Raw genomic sequence first — 17,906 nt, forward strand, 5'->3', positions numbered from 1 at the left:
TGCAGGTTCCTATAGGTTACATGCCAGCTGTCAGGAGAGGCACAATAGCAACAAAACTCAGGCCTGTGGGGACTTTTAAAGTGTGGGTTATTTGAAAAAGAATGACTCCATATGTCATATTTTAAAGGCAAATCGAGGATGATATGCTTGGTGGTTTCTGGAGTTCTTTATTTCTACTCTGGTGCCTCATTTAATCCAGATGACAAATGCGTTGAGCAATCCAAATAATAAAAGACCATCATCTCCTGTCCAGGGCAAAGAGAACCAGCTCCTCACACCAGAGCAAAAGAAACATTTCTGCAGCATGCTTCCCTGCAGCCTCCTCCACTGCTAGCCCAAGGGAGGATTTAGCAAATGATGTCTTCTCCTGGACTTTGATTGGCTACCTGGGAAAGTGGCAGAGTGCAGACCCCTGGTAAGATGATTGCAGAATGAAAGAAAGCAAGGAAACTCACAAACACCCACTTGGAAAGTAAGTCAAGCACACCAAAAAGTCTGCACTGTGGTAGCTCCATGTGTTTGTGGCACAAACACAGCTGAGTGCCTGGCAACATTCAAGTACAGCAGGTGCCACTGGCCTGACCTTGGATGTCTCCAGGAAACACAGTGTTTTGCTTTGGTAGAGAAGTACATGTTCATGATGCAGAGGCTGCGATACAAGCCAGCTCAAGCAGCCTTTGTCCTTTCTCATTCATGCTGCTGATACCAAAGTGGGCTATGCAGATGTCCCACGTGTGATGATTTCCCTCAATTCTAGCATTGAAATCTCCCAACAGGAATAGGTGTTTGCAATCTGGGACCCTCCTGACAGCCTGGTCTAGTTCCTCGTAGAACTGGTCCTTGCTTTATAGGCCAGAGTGCATAGTTGGAATGTAGATGCTCAAGATGTTAACTGGACAGGAGGTGGTTGAGAAGCAGAGGGAAAGCGACTTCCAGTACTTCCTGCCTTAAATGGATGCAGTTCCCACGCTAGCGGAGATCATTTGTGGAGGAAAACAAGGATGATTTGGGAGTAATTGTCCTTGCAAGCTCCCCCCAGGGCCGGGGGAGTGAGCGTCACTCACAGATCATCTTGATAACCGGTTCTCACTCCAGCATGGAATCTGAGAGACAGGAGACACTGAGTGGAAAAGCGTTCCACATATCAGTAACACCAGTAATGCAGCCGTTAAGAGCAGAGGTTCTTCTGTATATTTGCATGAAATTGGCTCCAGTTTACAGATGTGTGCAGGATGAAGGGGATAAGATTACAAACTGCCAAGAGAATCAGCTACTGGGTTGCAACGTTTCAAACTGGAATGAAGATCTCCTTCATTGAAGAATATGGTATGTCAGGGGGGAGGGGAGCCTTTACCCTTTTTTATTAATACAATATTTGCTATATAAATGATTTGGCAAACCTCCCCCTAAACAATAACAACTGATAAAGAGAAAAAGAGAAAAAGACAACAGAATTATATTTATGGATTAAAATGAAAATAGAACTGTGTGAGAACATTGGAATGATTTAAAGCATCTAACTTCCATCTGACGGTAATTTGGACTGTGGTCTTTGATCTGCAGTAGCTCTGGTGAGACTCCAGATCGTTAGAGATAAGAATCTGAGGAGAAGGAGAACTGGAATCTTGCCTGGATGGCAGGATGCCAGATTACTCCCATACTCAGATATAAACGCCAAAGATGGAGTAATGACACAGCTTGAATTTCAACAGAAGAAGAGAGACTGGAAAAGCGGAAGCAGAGATGCCGTGTAAGACATAAGAACAACAAATAAACAAATGAGAAAATAAACATCTCACACAGGAAACAGAACTCTTTCTATGGAAAAACTTTTGTTATTAAATATCTCAACACAAATGGAAGTCAAGAAATCAGTAGCTTTTGATAAGGGACTAAGATCGGGACTGAATGCAATTGGATTAACTAAGATCTCAGAAGCAGGAAGAAATAAGAACTTTGCACCCCGACACCCAGCACATGGGAAGTCACTCAAAATGTATAATTGGCTGTATAATTGATTTATATTTGGATGGGAATTGTAATTTGATATTGATAAAATGTGGTTGTCATTGGATTTTAATAATTGAAAATTAATAAAAGTTATGTGCAAAAAAAAAAAAAAAAAGACAAGCAGAGGGAAAGCAAGCATTCTAAGCATTGCAGACAGAAGGGAGTTCCTCACTGCAAAGCCTATGCTATGAGTACATGGTTTTTCTGTATGCCCTACTTGCCAGAAAAAGGTGTAGTTCTTCTCTTGGAAGCAGCCACTTGAAGTGAGTGTGGTCTCCTGGAGAGTGGCAACATCAGTGTCGAGTGTTTTCAATTATGTCCGTCTTCTGTGAGTCACTGGCACATGCATATATGGTCCTGATGTTTCAGCTTGATAGGTGCAAGAGGGTTTGTTTCGTTTCTTTTTTGCCTGGTGCAGAAGTTCAGTCCACTTGTTGAGTGATACTCTGAGCTCCAAGCACCCATTAAAGCAGGCAGACTGTGGTGGGTCAGCACTTTATTGACTCGGGGCAGCCCAGCTTAAGGGAGGCAGTAGCTGACCAGTGAAATACAATTATCTCTCCCACTGAGGAAGGCAATTTGTAGCCCTTGTACCTTATGCCAATCAGATTATAACTTGTAACTGATGCCTCCTAGAATCATAGAATCTTAGAGTTGGAAGGTACACCAAGGGTCATCTAGTCCAACCCCCTGAAATTCAGGAATCTCAGCTAAAGCATCCATGACAGATGGCCATCCAACCTCTGCTTAAAAACCTCCAAGGAAGGAAAGTCTACTACCTCTCATGGGAGTCTGTTCCACCTCAAACAGCTCTTTCTGTCAGAAAGTTCTTCCTGATGTTTAGTTGGAATCTCCATTCTGGTAACTTGAAGCCATTGGTTCAAATACTACCCTTCAGAGCAGGGAAAACAAGCTTGCTCTATCCTACATGTGTCAGCCCTTGAGATATTTGAAAATGGCTATCATATCTCCTCTCAGTCTCCTTTTTTCCAGGCTAAACATACCCAGCTCCTTCAAGTGCCCCTCATAAGGCTTAGTTTCCAGACCCTTGATCATCTTGGTTGCTCTCCTCTACGCACATTCCAGCTTGGTCTCCTCTTTTCCAGACTAAACATACCCAGCTCCCTCAACCATTCCTCCTAAGGCTTTCCAGACCCTTCATTATCTTGGTTACCTTGCTCTTCACACGTTCCAGCTTGTCAACATCCTCCGTAAATTGTGGTGCCCAGAATTGGACACAGTATTCCAGGCATGGTCTGACCAAGGCAGAAGAGAGTGGGACTATTACTTCCTGCTTTGTTTTTGTTGTGTTGGCAGCACCAAAGTGACCTCTTTAGGGTGCAAGCCTAGGCAGAGCGTATTGAAGTCCTGGGCTGCACAGACAACAAGATCCCCCTCTCCATCTCACAGACATGGTCCAAAGGAAAGGAAAGCAATACATTTGGCACCAGCTTGGCTGCAGGAGCTGCTGGAAGGAGGCACACAGAGTGCCATCCAACAGTATTAGGGACTCCACTCTGGATTTTGTTGAGTTTACTCCTTAGCTTTTTCTTCTCCCAAAGATGTCCTGCAAGGCAGCAGGTACTGATTTTTCCTTGGGGTTTACTCCCGAAGCCTTTTTCATAAATGAGTGTAGCTGCAAGGCAGCAGAGGTTTAGAACCAGAGTTTTCCGGGAATTTCCCCAAGGACTATCTTTTAATTTGAAAGGGAAGAAGGTGAGAATCAGAACAGCAGAAGAGCAAGAAAAATTCCTAAACGACTACGGGGAGGACCTTCGAAAAGGGACAGCAGGTACCTGGCCACCCCCCACGCCAGACACAAAAGATCCACCTCCAGACATAGACGATAAGGGAGACAATCCCACTGGCTAACAAGTGGATCCAGGATGTCTCTGCAGCTTTTTAGTTGGAATATTCATGGTGCAAATTCCCCTGAAAAAAGGAAAAGGATTTTCCATATTTTGAGGAAAGAACAACTAGACGTCATTTGTCTCCAGGAAACCCACGTGACTAGGCTCCACAGAAGAGTGCTAATAAACAAGCGACTAGGCCAAGAATTTATTTCATCAGCTAAAGAAAAGAAAAGGGGAGTCGTGATATATGCAAAGGAGAGCCTAGCACCAAAATTTGTGTTTAAAGATGAACAAGGAAGAATTTTGGCGATTGAGATACAATCACAAGGACAAAAATTTTTGATAATTGGAATTTATGCACCAAATGAGGGGAAATCTGAATTTTATGGGAAGCTGCATGAGACAATGCTGGACCACATGGACTATAACAACATCATTCTGATGGGAGATATGAATGGGGTTGTCTCCACACACATGGATAAGTCACAAAACCAAAATGTGACTAAAGATGGCAGACTACCAAAGACCTTTTTTGAACTCACAGACAATATGGATTTGATTGACATTTGGAGGACAAAGAACCCCTTAGGTAGAGAGGGAACATTCTTTTCTGAAGCCCACCTATCCTGGACAAGAATCGACCAAATCTGGATATCTGGAGGACTGGCACCTAAGACCAAAAAAGTAGAGATCTGCCCTAAAACTTGCTCCGACCATAACCCCTTGAAAATGGACTTGAGACTTACACCAGCTGGATCCTTCAGATGGAGAATGAATGACGCATTGTTTAGAGACCAGGAGATAGTGAAGAAGGCCCAAAAGACGATGAAAGACTACTTCGAATTGAATTTGAACACGTCGGTGGAAAAAAAAACAATCTGGGACGCAAGTAAAGCTGTCATGAGAGGGTTTCTGATACAGCAGAATTCTATTAAGAAAAAACTCTGGAATGGTAAAAAGGACAAGATTTTGGAAAGGATAAAAGACGGAGAGAAAAAGTTGAGACTAAATCCAAAATCAAAAGAAGTTTTGAGAGAAATAAAATTCCATCAAGCACAATATGCTAAATTGATAAACCAAGAAGTTGAATGGAAAATTAAACAGATGAAACAAAGATCATTTGAATCCGCAAATAAATGTGGGAAGCTGCTTTCATGGCAGCTGAAAAAGAGACAAAAACTGAACTTTGTTACCAATCTAGAGGTTGAAGGAGAATGTATTCAGAAACCAGAGGAAATTAGAAAGTGTTTCCAGAGATATTTTAAAAAATTGTTTTCCCAAGGACCCCAAGTGGAGACTGAAATAAATAATTTTTTAAAAAGCTATGGCCTACAAAAATTAACACAAGATAAACAAACTGACCTGAATTATAAAATAACCCAACAGGAAATCGAAAATGCCATTCAGCACATGCAACTAGGCAAATCTCCGGGCCCAGATGGACTTACCTCCAAATACTATAAGACATTAAAGGAATACCTGACCCAGCCATTGATGGAGGTATGCAACCAAATCATGGAAGGGAAGGGGGCACCAGAATCGTGGAAAGAGGCATTCATCACTTTGATACCAAAACTGGAATCTGAAAAGACTCAACTTAAGAATTACCGTCCCATCTCACTCCTAAATGTGGATTACAAGATTTTTGCTGACATTTTGGCAAATAGATTGAAAAAAGTTTTAAATGGAGTTATTCATAAAGACCAAGCAGGCTTTCTCCCTGGTAGGCATCTGTCAGACAATACTAGGAACATCGTCGATGTTCTGGAACTTCTACAGACAAATTTGAATACGAAAGCAGTATTGATATTTGTGGACGCGGAGAAGGCCTTTGACAATATATCTTGGAAATTTATGAAGAAGAATTTGGAAGGGATGGGAGTGGGAAGGGCGTTCCAAAATGGTATAGATACAATATATTCAGAACAAAAGGCTAAATTGATAGTAAACAATGTGGTGACAGAAGAGTTTAAAATTGAAAAGGGAACACGACAGGGGTGCCCCCTATCACCCTTGCTATTTATTTCTGTCCTGGAGGTTTTGCTAAATTTGATTAGGAAGGATCAGCGGGTGGAAGGAATACAGGTCGGAGGAAAACAATATAAACTGAAGGCCTTTGCAGATGACTTGGTTTTGACATTACAGGAGCCGGTGTCCAGTACAAAAAGAGTATTGGAACTAATTTCTGAGTTTGGTCGGGTGGCGGGATTTAAGTTAAACAAACAAAAAACTAAGGTCTTGGCAAAAAACTTGACATCTTTAGAAATAGATGGGTTTCAGAGGGAAACAGAACTAAATGTTGTTAATAAAGTGAAATACCTGGGGGTTAACTTGACTGGGAAAAATTTGAATCTGTTTAAAGACAACTATGAAAAATGTTGGTCTGAAATCAAAAAGGATCTAGAAATCTGGTCAAGATTGAAACTTTCCTTGTTGGGAAGAATTGCAGCAGTAAAGATGAATGTATTGCCAAAAATGCTGTTTCTGTTTCAGACCCTACAGATCGTGGACAGAGTGGAATGTTTTGGAAAGTGGCAGAGGGACATTATGAAGTTTGTCTGGCAGGGCAAAAAGCCCCGAATAAAATTTAAAATATTAACAGATGCAAAGGAAAGAGGGGGTTTTGCCCTGCCGGACTTAAGGTTGTACTATGAAGCTGCATCCCTCTGCTGGCTGAAAGATTGGTTTTTGCTAGAAAACACTGATGTCCTAGATCTGGAAGGGTTCAATAATGCTTTTGGGTGGCATGCATATTTGTGGTACGACAAGGTAAAGTCTCATAAGTTGTTTAAAAACCATATTGTAAGGAAATCTCTGTTTTCTGTCTGGACTAAATACAAAGACTTATTCGAAAATAAGACTCCGAGGTGGTTATCACCGATGGAGGCTAAAGCCATAAAAATACTTAATATGGGGGGTGGCTGGGCAAAATACTGTGAAATAATAGAAAGAGTGGGTGACACTTGGAAGTTGCAGAGCTTCGAAAAATTGAAAGGGAAGGTGCGAGACTGGTTTCATTATGCCCAAATTTTAGAGATTTTTAAAAAAGATAAAAAAATTGGTTTCCAGGTGGAAAAATCAAAATTAGAACTAGAATTGCTTGAACCTAAGACGAAAGTGCTTTCAAGAATGTACAACTTGTTGCTTAAATGGAATACTCAAGATGAGACAGTCAAATCAGCCATGATAAAATGGGCTCAAGATATTGGATACAACATTATGTTTGAGGACTGGGAAAGGTTATGGACCACCGGTTTGAAATTTACGGCATGTAGTGCCTTAAAGGAAAATATTATGAAAATGATGTACAGGTGGTACATGACCCCAGTCAAACTTGCAAAGATATATCATTTGTCTGATAATAAATGTTGGAAATGTAAGGAGGCTGAAGGAACCTTTTACCACCTCTGGTGGACATGCCCGAGGGTGAAGGCCTTCTGGGAATTGATTTATAACGAGTTGAAAAAGGTATTTAAGTATACCTTTCATAAGAAACCAGAGGCCTTCCTCTTGGGCATTGTGGGCCAGAGGATACCCAAGAAAGACAGAACCTTCTTTTTATATGCAACGACCGCAGCAAGAATTCTCATAGCTAAATACTGGAAGGCACAGGAGCTACCCACACTGGAAGAATGGCACACACAACTGATGGACTATATGCAACTAGCCGAAATGACTGGCAGAATCCGAGACCTGGGAGAAGAGGCTGTGGAAGAGGACTGGAAAAAATTTAAGGACTATTTACAAAAACATTATAAGATATATGAATGTTAAAAATTTGCTAAGGTTTGAGGTAAATAGGCTTCAGTATTGAAATTCGGAGACGATAGAAACAAAGTTAATGATTGAGAAAGTTTTAATTTCAGAGTGAATAACTAGACGAAAATACAAAAACACAGGAAACAAGGTACTAATTTGCTGTTTACATTTATTATAAAGAATGCAGGGATGGAGGGGATGGGGAAGTCCAGTGGATGATGGAAAAAGATGTTGAAAGATGAATTTTTTCTTGTTTAATCTCTTTTTTTTCCTGTAAAACTGCTTTTGTTGTGTTATTGATGATGGATTCAGATTCTGGAAAAAAAGCAATAAAAAATATTTAAAAAAAAAAAAAAATAGAACCAGAGTTTTCCTTCTCCTTGATGGGCTCCCTTCCAGGTTGATGAGCCCCATCTATCCCTCGTTTCCCTCTGCATTCTGTGCAGAAACTGCCTTCTTGACCACTGAACTCACTGTTGGTCTCATCCGCTGAGTCCGCTGGAGCCTGTCTCTGCGTGCAGGGCATGAGACACAGCCAATAAATAGACTGCTCCATCCACCCATTACTACTCGTGTCAGCTGGAGGAGAGACAGAAATAATTTAGGGTTATGGTAAAAATGTACAGAACTTAGTGAAGTTAGGTAAAAGTTAGAGAAGCATCTCTAGGTAAAAGTTGGATAGGACCAACAGTTTTAACCTCCATTCGCCTCCAGCGTTATTTAGCCCATAAAATCTGTCCTCAGCCTTGTGCATTTCACTGCATTCCACTGAGATTACTTCATTGGCAGCAGAACCAGCATCTGCTGAACAACTAGCCAGATTAGGGAGAATTAAGGCACAAAGAAATAAAAAAAGAAACAAAAGAGCAATGCTAGCCAAAAAGCACAGTGGGAGAAGAGATGAATACTTCAGGATCTGCAAAATTACAGCTACAGAGAAATCCAGTGCCATTCCACAAAGCCTCATAGGGTTCAACAAATTGTTCCAGGAGAATCGAATCCAAAAGAAAAAGAAAGAAGTTTTCTGCTAACCGTACATTAGACCTTGTTCCACTGTAGATAAATGCTAGTTTATTCACACTGAATAGCCCCAGTTCCCTTCTTTTGGCAGAATCTGTACCCAGGCAATTCTCAACATCCTCTCCTTTCTTGACATGCTCTTACATACTTATCATGGACGTGATTCGGTTGTGTGTAGGATACAGCTATGAACTGTGAACAAATCCTGAAACTGGATGATTCCTCCATACAAACACAAAAAATGCCACACTGGAGAAATCTACATGAAGCAAACCTTATCATAGTGATACCCAGAAGTATGGTACATAGCATTTATGGAGAAATTAACATACAAACTTTGATTCTTAAACTTCTTAAGGTTTGGTTTAGCTTTGTTGCATATATTTACATTAAGCAAAGCTTAATGGAATAGGAAAGGGGGAGGGGTTAAAATGAGGATTTGTGGCTATTGAAGCTCATTTGGAGACTTGTGTTTGTTGAGCATAAGAACATAAAAAGAGCTCAGCGGGATCAGGCCAATGGTCCATCTAGTTCAACATCCTGTTCTCACAGTAGCCAACCAATGTGGGAAACCTGCAAATAGCCTTTGAGTGCAAAAGCCTCTCTCCTCCTCCTCTGGCTGCCAGCAAATGATATTCAGAAGCATTGCTACCCCCAACCGTGAAGAGCCATCTTGACTAGTAGCCACTGACTGTCCTCTCCTTCATGGATTTGTCTAATCCTCTTTTAAAGCCTTCTTGGTTGGTGGCAATCGCTGCCTCCAAATAGAAAAAGATCATTAAAAGGAGATTCAACATGCAGTTCCCACAGCCCATTGCAGAAAGCCATAATCATTGATATAAAAGTTGTAGGTTGTATAGATGCACAATTTGTGGGCAACATCCAGACACAAGGAAATTGCCTGGGGGAGGAGACAAAAAAGTAGCACTATCCTGCCAGTGGGCCTAGTAGTACAAATGCTCCTCTTGTGTGGCTTGGAAAGTTTGGGTGTGTGTGGATCTCTTCTGTTACCAGCCCTGGTTTAATTCAGTGCTATAACCTCTTTTGTTAAACAGGTTACAGAGCTCCAGAGAGATTTAAGGGTCAGGAAGATGAATTGCTCCAAGGACGAAGGTTAATTCAATCCATGAATAGAATAATTGCTGGAGTCTTCAAGGGAGATTATGACGGGGATATTTGTCATGGTATTTCAGAGATCAGATCCCTGCTGAGGAAAAGATATTGCTATTAGAAGAACAATAAAAAGGTACTTTCAAAAGCAAAGCAATTGCTACTTGTCATACAAGCTGCAGGACAGGGCATTCTGCCAAGGGAAATGAGAGCTCTTTTTTCAATAGCTATGTTATTAGAAGAATTTTGAAAGCTTATTTTTTAAAAAAATAGAGGACTAGTATAGGGTGTATTTTGTAAAGGATTGGTGAGTGGATGGAACTGAATGACCTTGAGGTTCCTTGGCTACCAAGAAGCTGAGTTCACCTTGAACCCTGCATTTGCCCTAGAACTGTGTGTCTACATTGCCTTTGCTCTGTGCAATGAACAGCGTGCAATTGCAAATGAAGTTTGCACCAGGTGATTGCCGTGATTGCAGATGCGCCTGTCACAAGCAGGAATAACAGCATTTGGATGTCAGGCTTCTCAGTCTCTGGAACCTTTGCCACATCTAATGCAAATATCTGGTCTTCCATGTGTTCTGCAGGCTTCCTCCAGCAAGCAGCTTCCATCCTTAAAAGACCTGCTGCCTTCCCCCACATGGGCATGGTTGGCACTGGAAAGCACATTGTGGTTGGCTCAGGAAACCCTTTTGACCATCCTGCTACTCTGTGGTTGGAAACTGGCAAGGCCTGCTGACAGCTCACTACCTGTGTTCTTTGACATGTTCTCTGGCCCTTCTGTCCAGCCCATTTCTTGTAGCTTCAGCTTTCTGGATACACCAGGACAGTCCCTGCCTAATCTGGAATGTGAAACCAAAATTATTCCGACCACAATGTCTGCTTCTGATTCTGCTGGGCACTAGAGCTAGGATGATGGACAGGTACGAACAGACAAATCTTTCTAGCCTGCTTTCTCCTTGTTTCTCGTATCTTAAGGTTGTTGGTTTTTTAAATTTCTGCAACATTTTGCTATTATTATTACTATTATTGTTAGTCCTCTGAAAATTTGCCAGCATCCTGGTGCAAATTTTGAAGGATATCTGTGTTTCAGCTTGTGCATTATCTCAGAAAATGTGAATTAGTTTGTGTTTAAAACCTCCATCCCTATAACTTCCCAGCAACCACTGTGCGTGGGGGGGGGGGAATCACACCATCACTTAAAAGTGTACAATTTAAGGCAGCACCCTCAAATTTCAGGTACGTTTCCTAAAGTTCACTGATATTAGTGGACATAGTTTAAAAATGCAGTAACAGAGCAAAAGTATTACCTTGTTTTGAATAGCTGTTTGCTCATTTTCAATTTTCTGTTGAGCAAATCAACATTTAGAAACCAATAAACAACACATCCCAGTTTGAAAGGGGAGAGGGGGACACCCAAAGCAAGATAAATGAGAAACAGAAATGTTTTATTTGATAGTTAATAACATAATTCAGAAGTTTGCATCACACTTTATCATGCTTCTGTTCCACACACACCCATAGAAAATTTGAAACAGCCTGCATTTCATTTTTAAAAGAAAAAGAAATATATTGCTGTAGTAAGTTTGCAAAACAATTGATCAGCAAATTTTAAATATGAGATTCTACCTCATTTTCCTCAGAATAGATACAACTATATACAACTTTTAAAAGTTTTTATTGATAAACCAGCCTTCTCCAAATTGTTACCCTCTAGACGTTGCTGTCCTAAAACTCCCAGCCTGCCTGGCCAGTAGTCAGGAATGATGGGGACTGTAGTCCAGTGCCAGACTGCGGAAGGCTGAGATAAATTAACAGCAGTGAGAAAAGCTCATCCCAACAAATCTATATTACACACCCTCCCTGTGCTTCACAGCTGAAAATAAACGTCATCACAAACCAAATACAAAAGCAAACACAAAACATCCCCTTTCATGGGTTTCTTGGCAGTACTTCCTGCCCACCACATGGGGGTGCCCTGGGGCATGGCTTGCAGGTGGCACACCCCATCAACGGTGGAGCTCTTCTGATGGCAGAGGCTGGTGCAGCCAGTCAGGCCTTGCATCAAAACCCACTTCAGCACAGTGGCGCAGGGGCTTTGATTGCTCTGCCACCTCACTTCCTGCCTGCACCATTTCCTCCTCCTTTCTGCTACTTTCTCCACTTGGAGCCTATATTTTTGGGGAGGATGCTCAGTTAAATGAAGTGGTGTCTCCTTGTCCTTTGAGACTCTCTGGCCTATTCCTGTACAACGGCTTGAGCATTTTTTCCTTACAGTCATGTAGTAGAGATAAATGGCTATATCAGGGTTGTTTTTGCAAATGGTTATTGTTGCTGCACTATGGCGAGATGTGCAATCTTTTCACACTTCAACTCCCTGCATTCAGTTTCCACAGCTAACTTTCCTGACATCTCTGTCCTTCATCCAGAAGACTGGGGCCGATTCAAGATAAATTGTTGCTCACTGTTAATTAACAATACTTGGAGGTGCATGGTTGAGACAGAATGGATGACAAATATCAAACCATTTGTCAATGAGGAGCAAAATATTGGAAGGGCCCAGCCAGGCTGTGCATTGCAGGTTGGCCTTTGGTCTAATCCATCAGAGCTCTTCTTATGTTCTTTCTGAAATAGCTTCATAGGAGCCAGGCTGGGTCAGACCGAGTCCAACTAGTTCAGCATCCTCTTTCCAAAGTGACCATTCAGATGCCCCTGGGGAGCCCACAGGCAGCTTCTAAGCTCAACAACACTCTCCCCATTTGTGATTCCCGGAAACTGATGTTCACAACCACCTCTGTCCCTAGCTAATAGCCACTGGTCATCAAATCTTCTTTTACAGCTGTCTCAGTTGATGGCCATCACCATGTCTGGTGGCAGCAAACGCTATGGTTTTGCCACATGCGGTGCAAGTAAATCCTTCCTTTTGTCTGTTCTGACCCTTCCAATGTTCAGCTTCATCGGATGGTCCCAGGTTCTAGCATTATGTAAACTTCTTTTACAATATATTTTTATTGGTTTTTAAATAGTAAACATCAAGAAGACAGAGTTTACCTCTCCCTAGGGCTGCCACCTTTGTTCTGGCAAAATGCAGGACAGGACAGCGGGTGGCAGGTGGCAGGAGGGTACACGACCCCCCATCCCCAGTGCTGAAATGACTTCAGAGCAATCCATTACAATCCATTGAAGCCTAACCGGATGTCCCTTCTGGAATTGGTTACACACACATACGCCTGCACATGAATTTGATAATTTGTCTGTGCTTTGCTACTCAGAGCTGAAATGCATGACCTTTCACACACATTTGGTACTGTACAACGATACAGGCAAGCTGGGGCAAAAAATAAATATATGGGGGGCATATTCTGATGAGAGGATGAGCTTTGTTCCACGTTACATTTCTGAAAGAGAGAGGTATTAGGGAGCTACTTCTCCCCCACCCTCCTCTCTCAAATATCATACAGATATACCGGGCTACGTTGACACAAAGCCGCTTGTTTCTAGAGCATCCTGTATACCTGAAGGAGCATCTTCGCCCCCATCATTCAGCATGGACACTGAGATCCAGCGCTGAGGGCCTTCTGGCGGTTCCCTCATTGTGAGAACTGAGGTTACAGGGAACCAGGCAGAAAGCCTTCTCGGTAGTAGCGCCCGCCCTGTGGAATGCCCTCCTGTCAGATGTCAAGGAAATAAACAACTATCTGACTTTTAGAAGACATCTGAAGGCAGCCCTGTTTAGGGAAGCTTTTAATGTTTAATAGGTTATTGTATTTTACTGTTTTGTTGGAAGTCACCCAGAGTGGCTGGGGAAACCCAGCCAGATGGGCGGGGTATAAATAATAAATTATTATTATTAACCTGTTGGTCTCTGAGGGATGGGGCCTGGGGCTCCCAGGCTGCAGCTCTGAGGATGGGCCAGCGGAAGCTGCAGGGAGCTGGAAGGGACAGCACAAAAGCCTTGCCCTGGTTTGCTCCTTCTTGGGGGCAGGATGAGGAGAGGGACTGAGGAGAAAAACGGAATGGAAAGAAGCAGGAGGTGGGCAGGGGAGAGAGAGAGAGTCCAGCAGGAGAGCAGAAATAAGGGAAAGACTGGACAAACTGTGTCCTATATTGAATCAATACAGGAAATAGCATTTTACATTGAAATAAGGGACAACCCTGTATTATACAGAATGGATGGCACGCCCCTGCCCCTCCCATCTTTACAGAACTTGAAAATAACTAATTGATGCAGATGCACTCAAAAGAGATCAAGGTCACTTTTAAGATACCTGGAGGGGGGAACCTTTATTCCATAAATTCCTATTAATTTTTGGCAGTTTATAAGCGTGTCAATTTTGTGAAGCATAAGCAATAAAATTAAACCAGGTATTGTGGAAATTACTGAGTTTCTTGTGTTGCCTTTTTTCACAGGCTTCATTGGTCAATTTCTCCATCAAAGTCAGGTCCCAAACATAAGCAAACCAAACTTTGAAAAGATTCAAAACCGGACTTCCGGAGGCAGTGCCTCCGACAATGGCGGATTCCCTCTAACTTAGAGGGAGACAGCTCCGCGGAAATTGGGTCCTACCGCTGCAGCGAAGCGGGGACCCTTTAAAAACCGCAGGCGGAGGAAGCCTGCGGACCTGGGACTCGGCGGGCACCGTTTGCGCCCCCCCTCCGGAGGGAGACGGGGGTTGGTGTGGTGCTGAGAGTCAATCGCTATCTCTGCGGAGCGAAGCTGCACAGCTGTTGTCGGAGAGCGCTGTCCTTCTTCCTATGACAATTCGGATTCTAAACAACAACCCGTGAGTAGGACAATTGAAAATTTTGCATTAAAATGCAGCCTGGAATTTGACCTGAAACGGGAAGGTGTAAAAAGGAAGTCCACCTCCCGTCCTTTGTATAAAGATCAAAGCAAAGATTTTACAAGCTAAAAGCCGGGAAAACAGATAGCCTGAAGGTTCCTGCACTTTTAACCATCAAAACCCCCCTTGACAGCAGGAGGAAAGGGGGGGAAATTTGACTTTTTAAGCCTGCAGAGAGAGAGTTAAGAAAATAAGTTTCCACTGTCCCTAACCTGGGGACGGAATGACAGGAAAGAAACGGTCGGTGATATTTACAATTTGAAAATAGAAAAATTGATATACAGAACTGGAAAAGGGAAAAATAATTCCAAAGCCGCTTTCTGCCTGTTTGTTTTATATTGAAAGGAAATAAAGTATCTGGAAACCGAAAGGAATTTTTCCTTGTTGGATACAATTTAAGATGGATGCCAAAAAGTAACTACACCCCCTAGAGGAAGCCAGCCAGTGTGTCTGTTTTTCAGTTATAAAGAGAACATTGTATCAGGGAAAACTAGACCGTGGGACCAGCTCCCTGACCTTGACAAAAATGAATAGAGAGGAAGTCTTATCTGCTCTGAACAAAATATATGATGGGCTGCGACAGCTGGAGGAGAAAATGATTTTGATGAATCAAAAGAGGGACAATACAGCAGCTAAAGTCAGTAAAGAGGCGCCAATGGAAAATGCAGCTACAGAAACTGTACAACAATCTATGCAGGAGACAGATTTAATAGGGCAGCTGCAAGGTTAGAGAAAGATGGATGGGATTGTGAATGTATTTCAAAAGACACAGAGAACGCAATACTGGAGGATGGAACTTGGAGGACACTGGCCAAACTTTGGAGTTAAGAAAATTTTTATCTTTGGTGGGACTGTGAAACGAGTGGAAGAATTTTTTCGGAACAATTACTCTTTGGATTACAAACTAAACACTGGGGAGTGCAACACCGGGGAATTGGACAATTGGAGAAAAGGAAATGAAGAATGTTACTGTACGGAATTACCCGGTGATTGGACCCCCAGGAGAAAGAGAAGGAAAGGCGAAAGAACTCAACAGGGATCAAGGATGTATGTAACTACAAACAGGAACAAGAAAACTCGCAGAAGGGGCTTGGAAATGATTTGAGAGCCTCAGACATTAGGAAACCTGACTGATAAGGATATAATGATATATGGACTGACATTGCCGTGAACCAGGAAAAGGGGCGCTGGACTAACCTAGAATGAGAAATGTCTTGTGTAATTAACCTATATTTATGGAATTAGTTCAATACTAATGAAATATTAAAAGATGTTGGAAAGGATGTAATTGGCTTTAGCAAAATTTAGTCTAAATTTTGAAAGTTTAATGATTTGAGGACAAGATAAAATTAATGAAATTAATGAAATTATTGTTGAGTAATAAGGTGAAATAAGAATTGGTAAGAACGGTTTGATTATAAATGAAAATATGAGGATATTATATGGGGATATATAATCAAGGGTAAGATAAGAGGTATGAATTTGCTGAACATATCGTTAATTGGAATACAAAGAGGGAGGTGGGAGGGAGTCAGGAAAATAAGTTAAAAAGGGGAAAATGGTGAGAAACTGAAAAGAGAGATTTTTGATTTTCTTGTTTTTTCTTCTTTTTTTGTTTTTCTTCTATATGTTTTTTCTATGTTTTTTGTGTTGAATTTATTGTTTAAGATTTTGTAAACTTTTTTTCTGTTTTGTTAAAATCCAATAAAATATCATTTAAAAAAAATAAATGAAAAGATTCAAAACCGAAGAACTCCGGTATCTAGCCACAGCATTATAAACGATACGATACGATACGATACGATACGATACAATACAATACAATACAATACAATACAATACAATACAATACAATACAATACAATACAATATGATAATCTTTATTGTCATTGTCCCATACAGAACAGCAAAATTGAAAAATCTACATAAGACATTAAAAAACCAACAAGCCTGCTGTCCCAGCTATCCCAACCTGGTTAGCCCCCTAAAAACTCTGATATCCCATTTTTAAATACAATATACTCCCATAGAGACTCCTTATACTGCGTTTAAAACCAAACTCACATTTGGGTAGAAACTGTTTCTCAGGCGGCTAGTCCTAGTCTTTATAACCCCGGAGCTTCTTCCTGAAGGCAGAAGCTGAAAGAGATCATTTCCGGGATGCACACTATCCTGCACTATCTCTGCAGCTTTCTTATGACACCTGGAAACGTAGATTTGATCCAAGGTGGGAAAAGTGCACCCAGTTATTCTCTCCGCAGTCTTTACAACCCTGGACAACATTGTTTTTCCCCTGACCGTGCAGCTCCCAAACCACACACACAGACCATAAGTTAATACACTCTCCACAGTACAATGGTAAAATACCACCAACAGGTCCTTTGAGAGATTGTTTTTCCAGAGGATTCTCAGGAAATATAACCTGCTGTGCTCTCTTCATCAGGTCTTTGCTGTTTTCTCCCCAGGTTAGGTCATCTCTGAACTCCATTCCCAGAAATCGAAACACTGAGACCTGTTTCACGCGCTTCCCCTCAATAATAAGTGGCTGAATATTCAATTTACATTTCCTAAAGTCCACAATAATATTTTTTTTGTTTTCTTTAAGTTAAGGAGTAAGTTGTTTTTCCTGCACCACTCCCCCAACTGCTCAACTTCCTTCCTATAGGCCGCCTCCCCCTCTCCAGCCGTGATTAAACTAACCACCGTTGTATCATCAGGAATAGTTTGCCTCAGTCTGAGCTCTTTTGGACCTTTTGGACTCTTTTGCTTTATGCTTTTTGGATGCTGTGGGTTCACTTTCCCTACAGCCTATTGGTCTCAACTTGAATGTCACAATTATTTTCTATGCCCCCCCCTGCACCCCATTCCTGAGTTAGCATGTGGTACTCAAGAGCACCACTTATTTGAATTCCGATCCTGAGGTGAAACTGGCTCAAAATTCAGCTACTTCAATTTGACTTGGTTATGGATTAAGCTACAAAAGTGCTGGTGGCTAGATTAGGGCAACTTGGCTATTATTGGTTCCATGGATTTTATAAACCATGAAGTAAAAAATCTGTAACAGTTGACAGTTTCATTCCTGGTGTCTCCACATGATAAGTGCTTGGCCTATGAGGTGACGTTTCCTCCACTACCACTTCTACTTAGAAGTCTTGAGCCAGAAGAGAGCCTGCAGTGAGGTCATGGGGGATTTTTGAATCCATACACCAGCCTTCTTCAGCCTGATGCCCTCCAGGTTTTGTTGGCCTCCAGCTCCCATCAACCCCGCCCAGAATGGCCAGTGATCAAGGATGTTGTGAGTTGTAGTCCAA

The 17,906-nt window shown here is 41.8% G+C and overlaps 1 long non-coding RNA gene across 1 annotated transcript; it reads left to right on the forward strand.

The window, feature by feature from the left end:
- The first annotated feature begins 1,086 nt into the window (after nucleotides 1-1,086).
- On the forward strand, nucleotides 1,087-10,805 carry LOC310749091. Its single transcript, XR_014541480.1, has 3 exons — nucleotides 1,087-1,996; nucleotides 9,698-9,888; nucleotides 10,339-10,805. It is a non-coding gene; the product is annotated as an uncharacterized lncRNA (long non-coding RNA).
- Nucleotides 10,806-17,906: the final 7,101 nt, after the last annotated feature.

The sequence above is a fragment of the Podarcis filfolensis genome (genome assembly GCF_964270895.1).
Source record: "Podarcis filfolensis genome assembly, chromosome: 14".
Taxonomy (NCBI): domain Eukaryota; kingdom Metazoa; phylum Chordata; class Lepidosauria; order Squamata; family Lacertidae; genus Podarcis; species Podarcis filfolensis.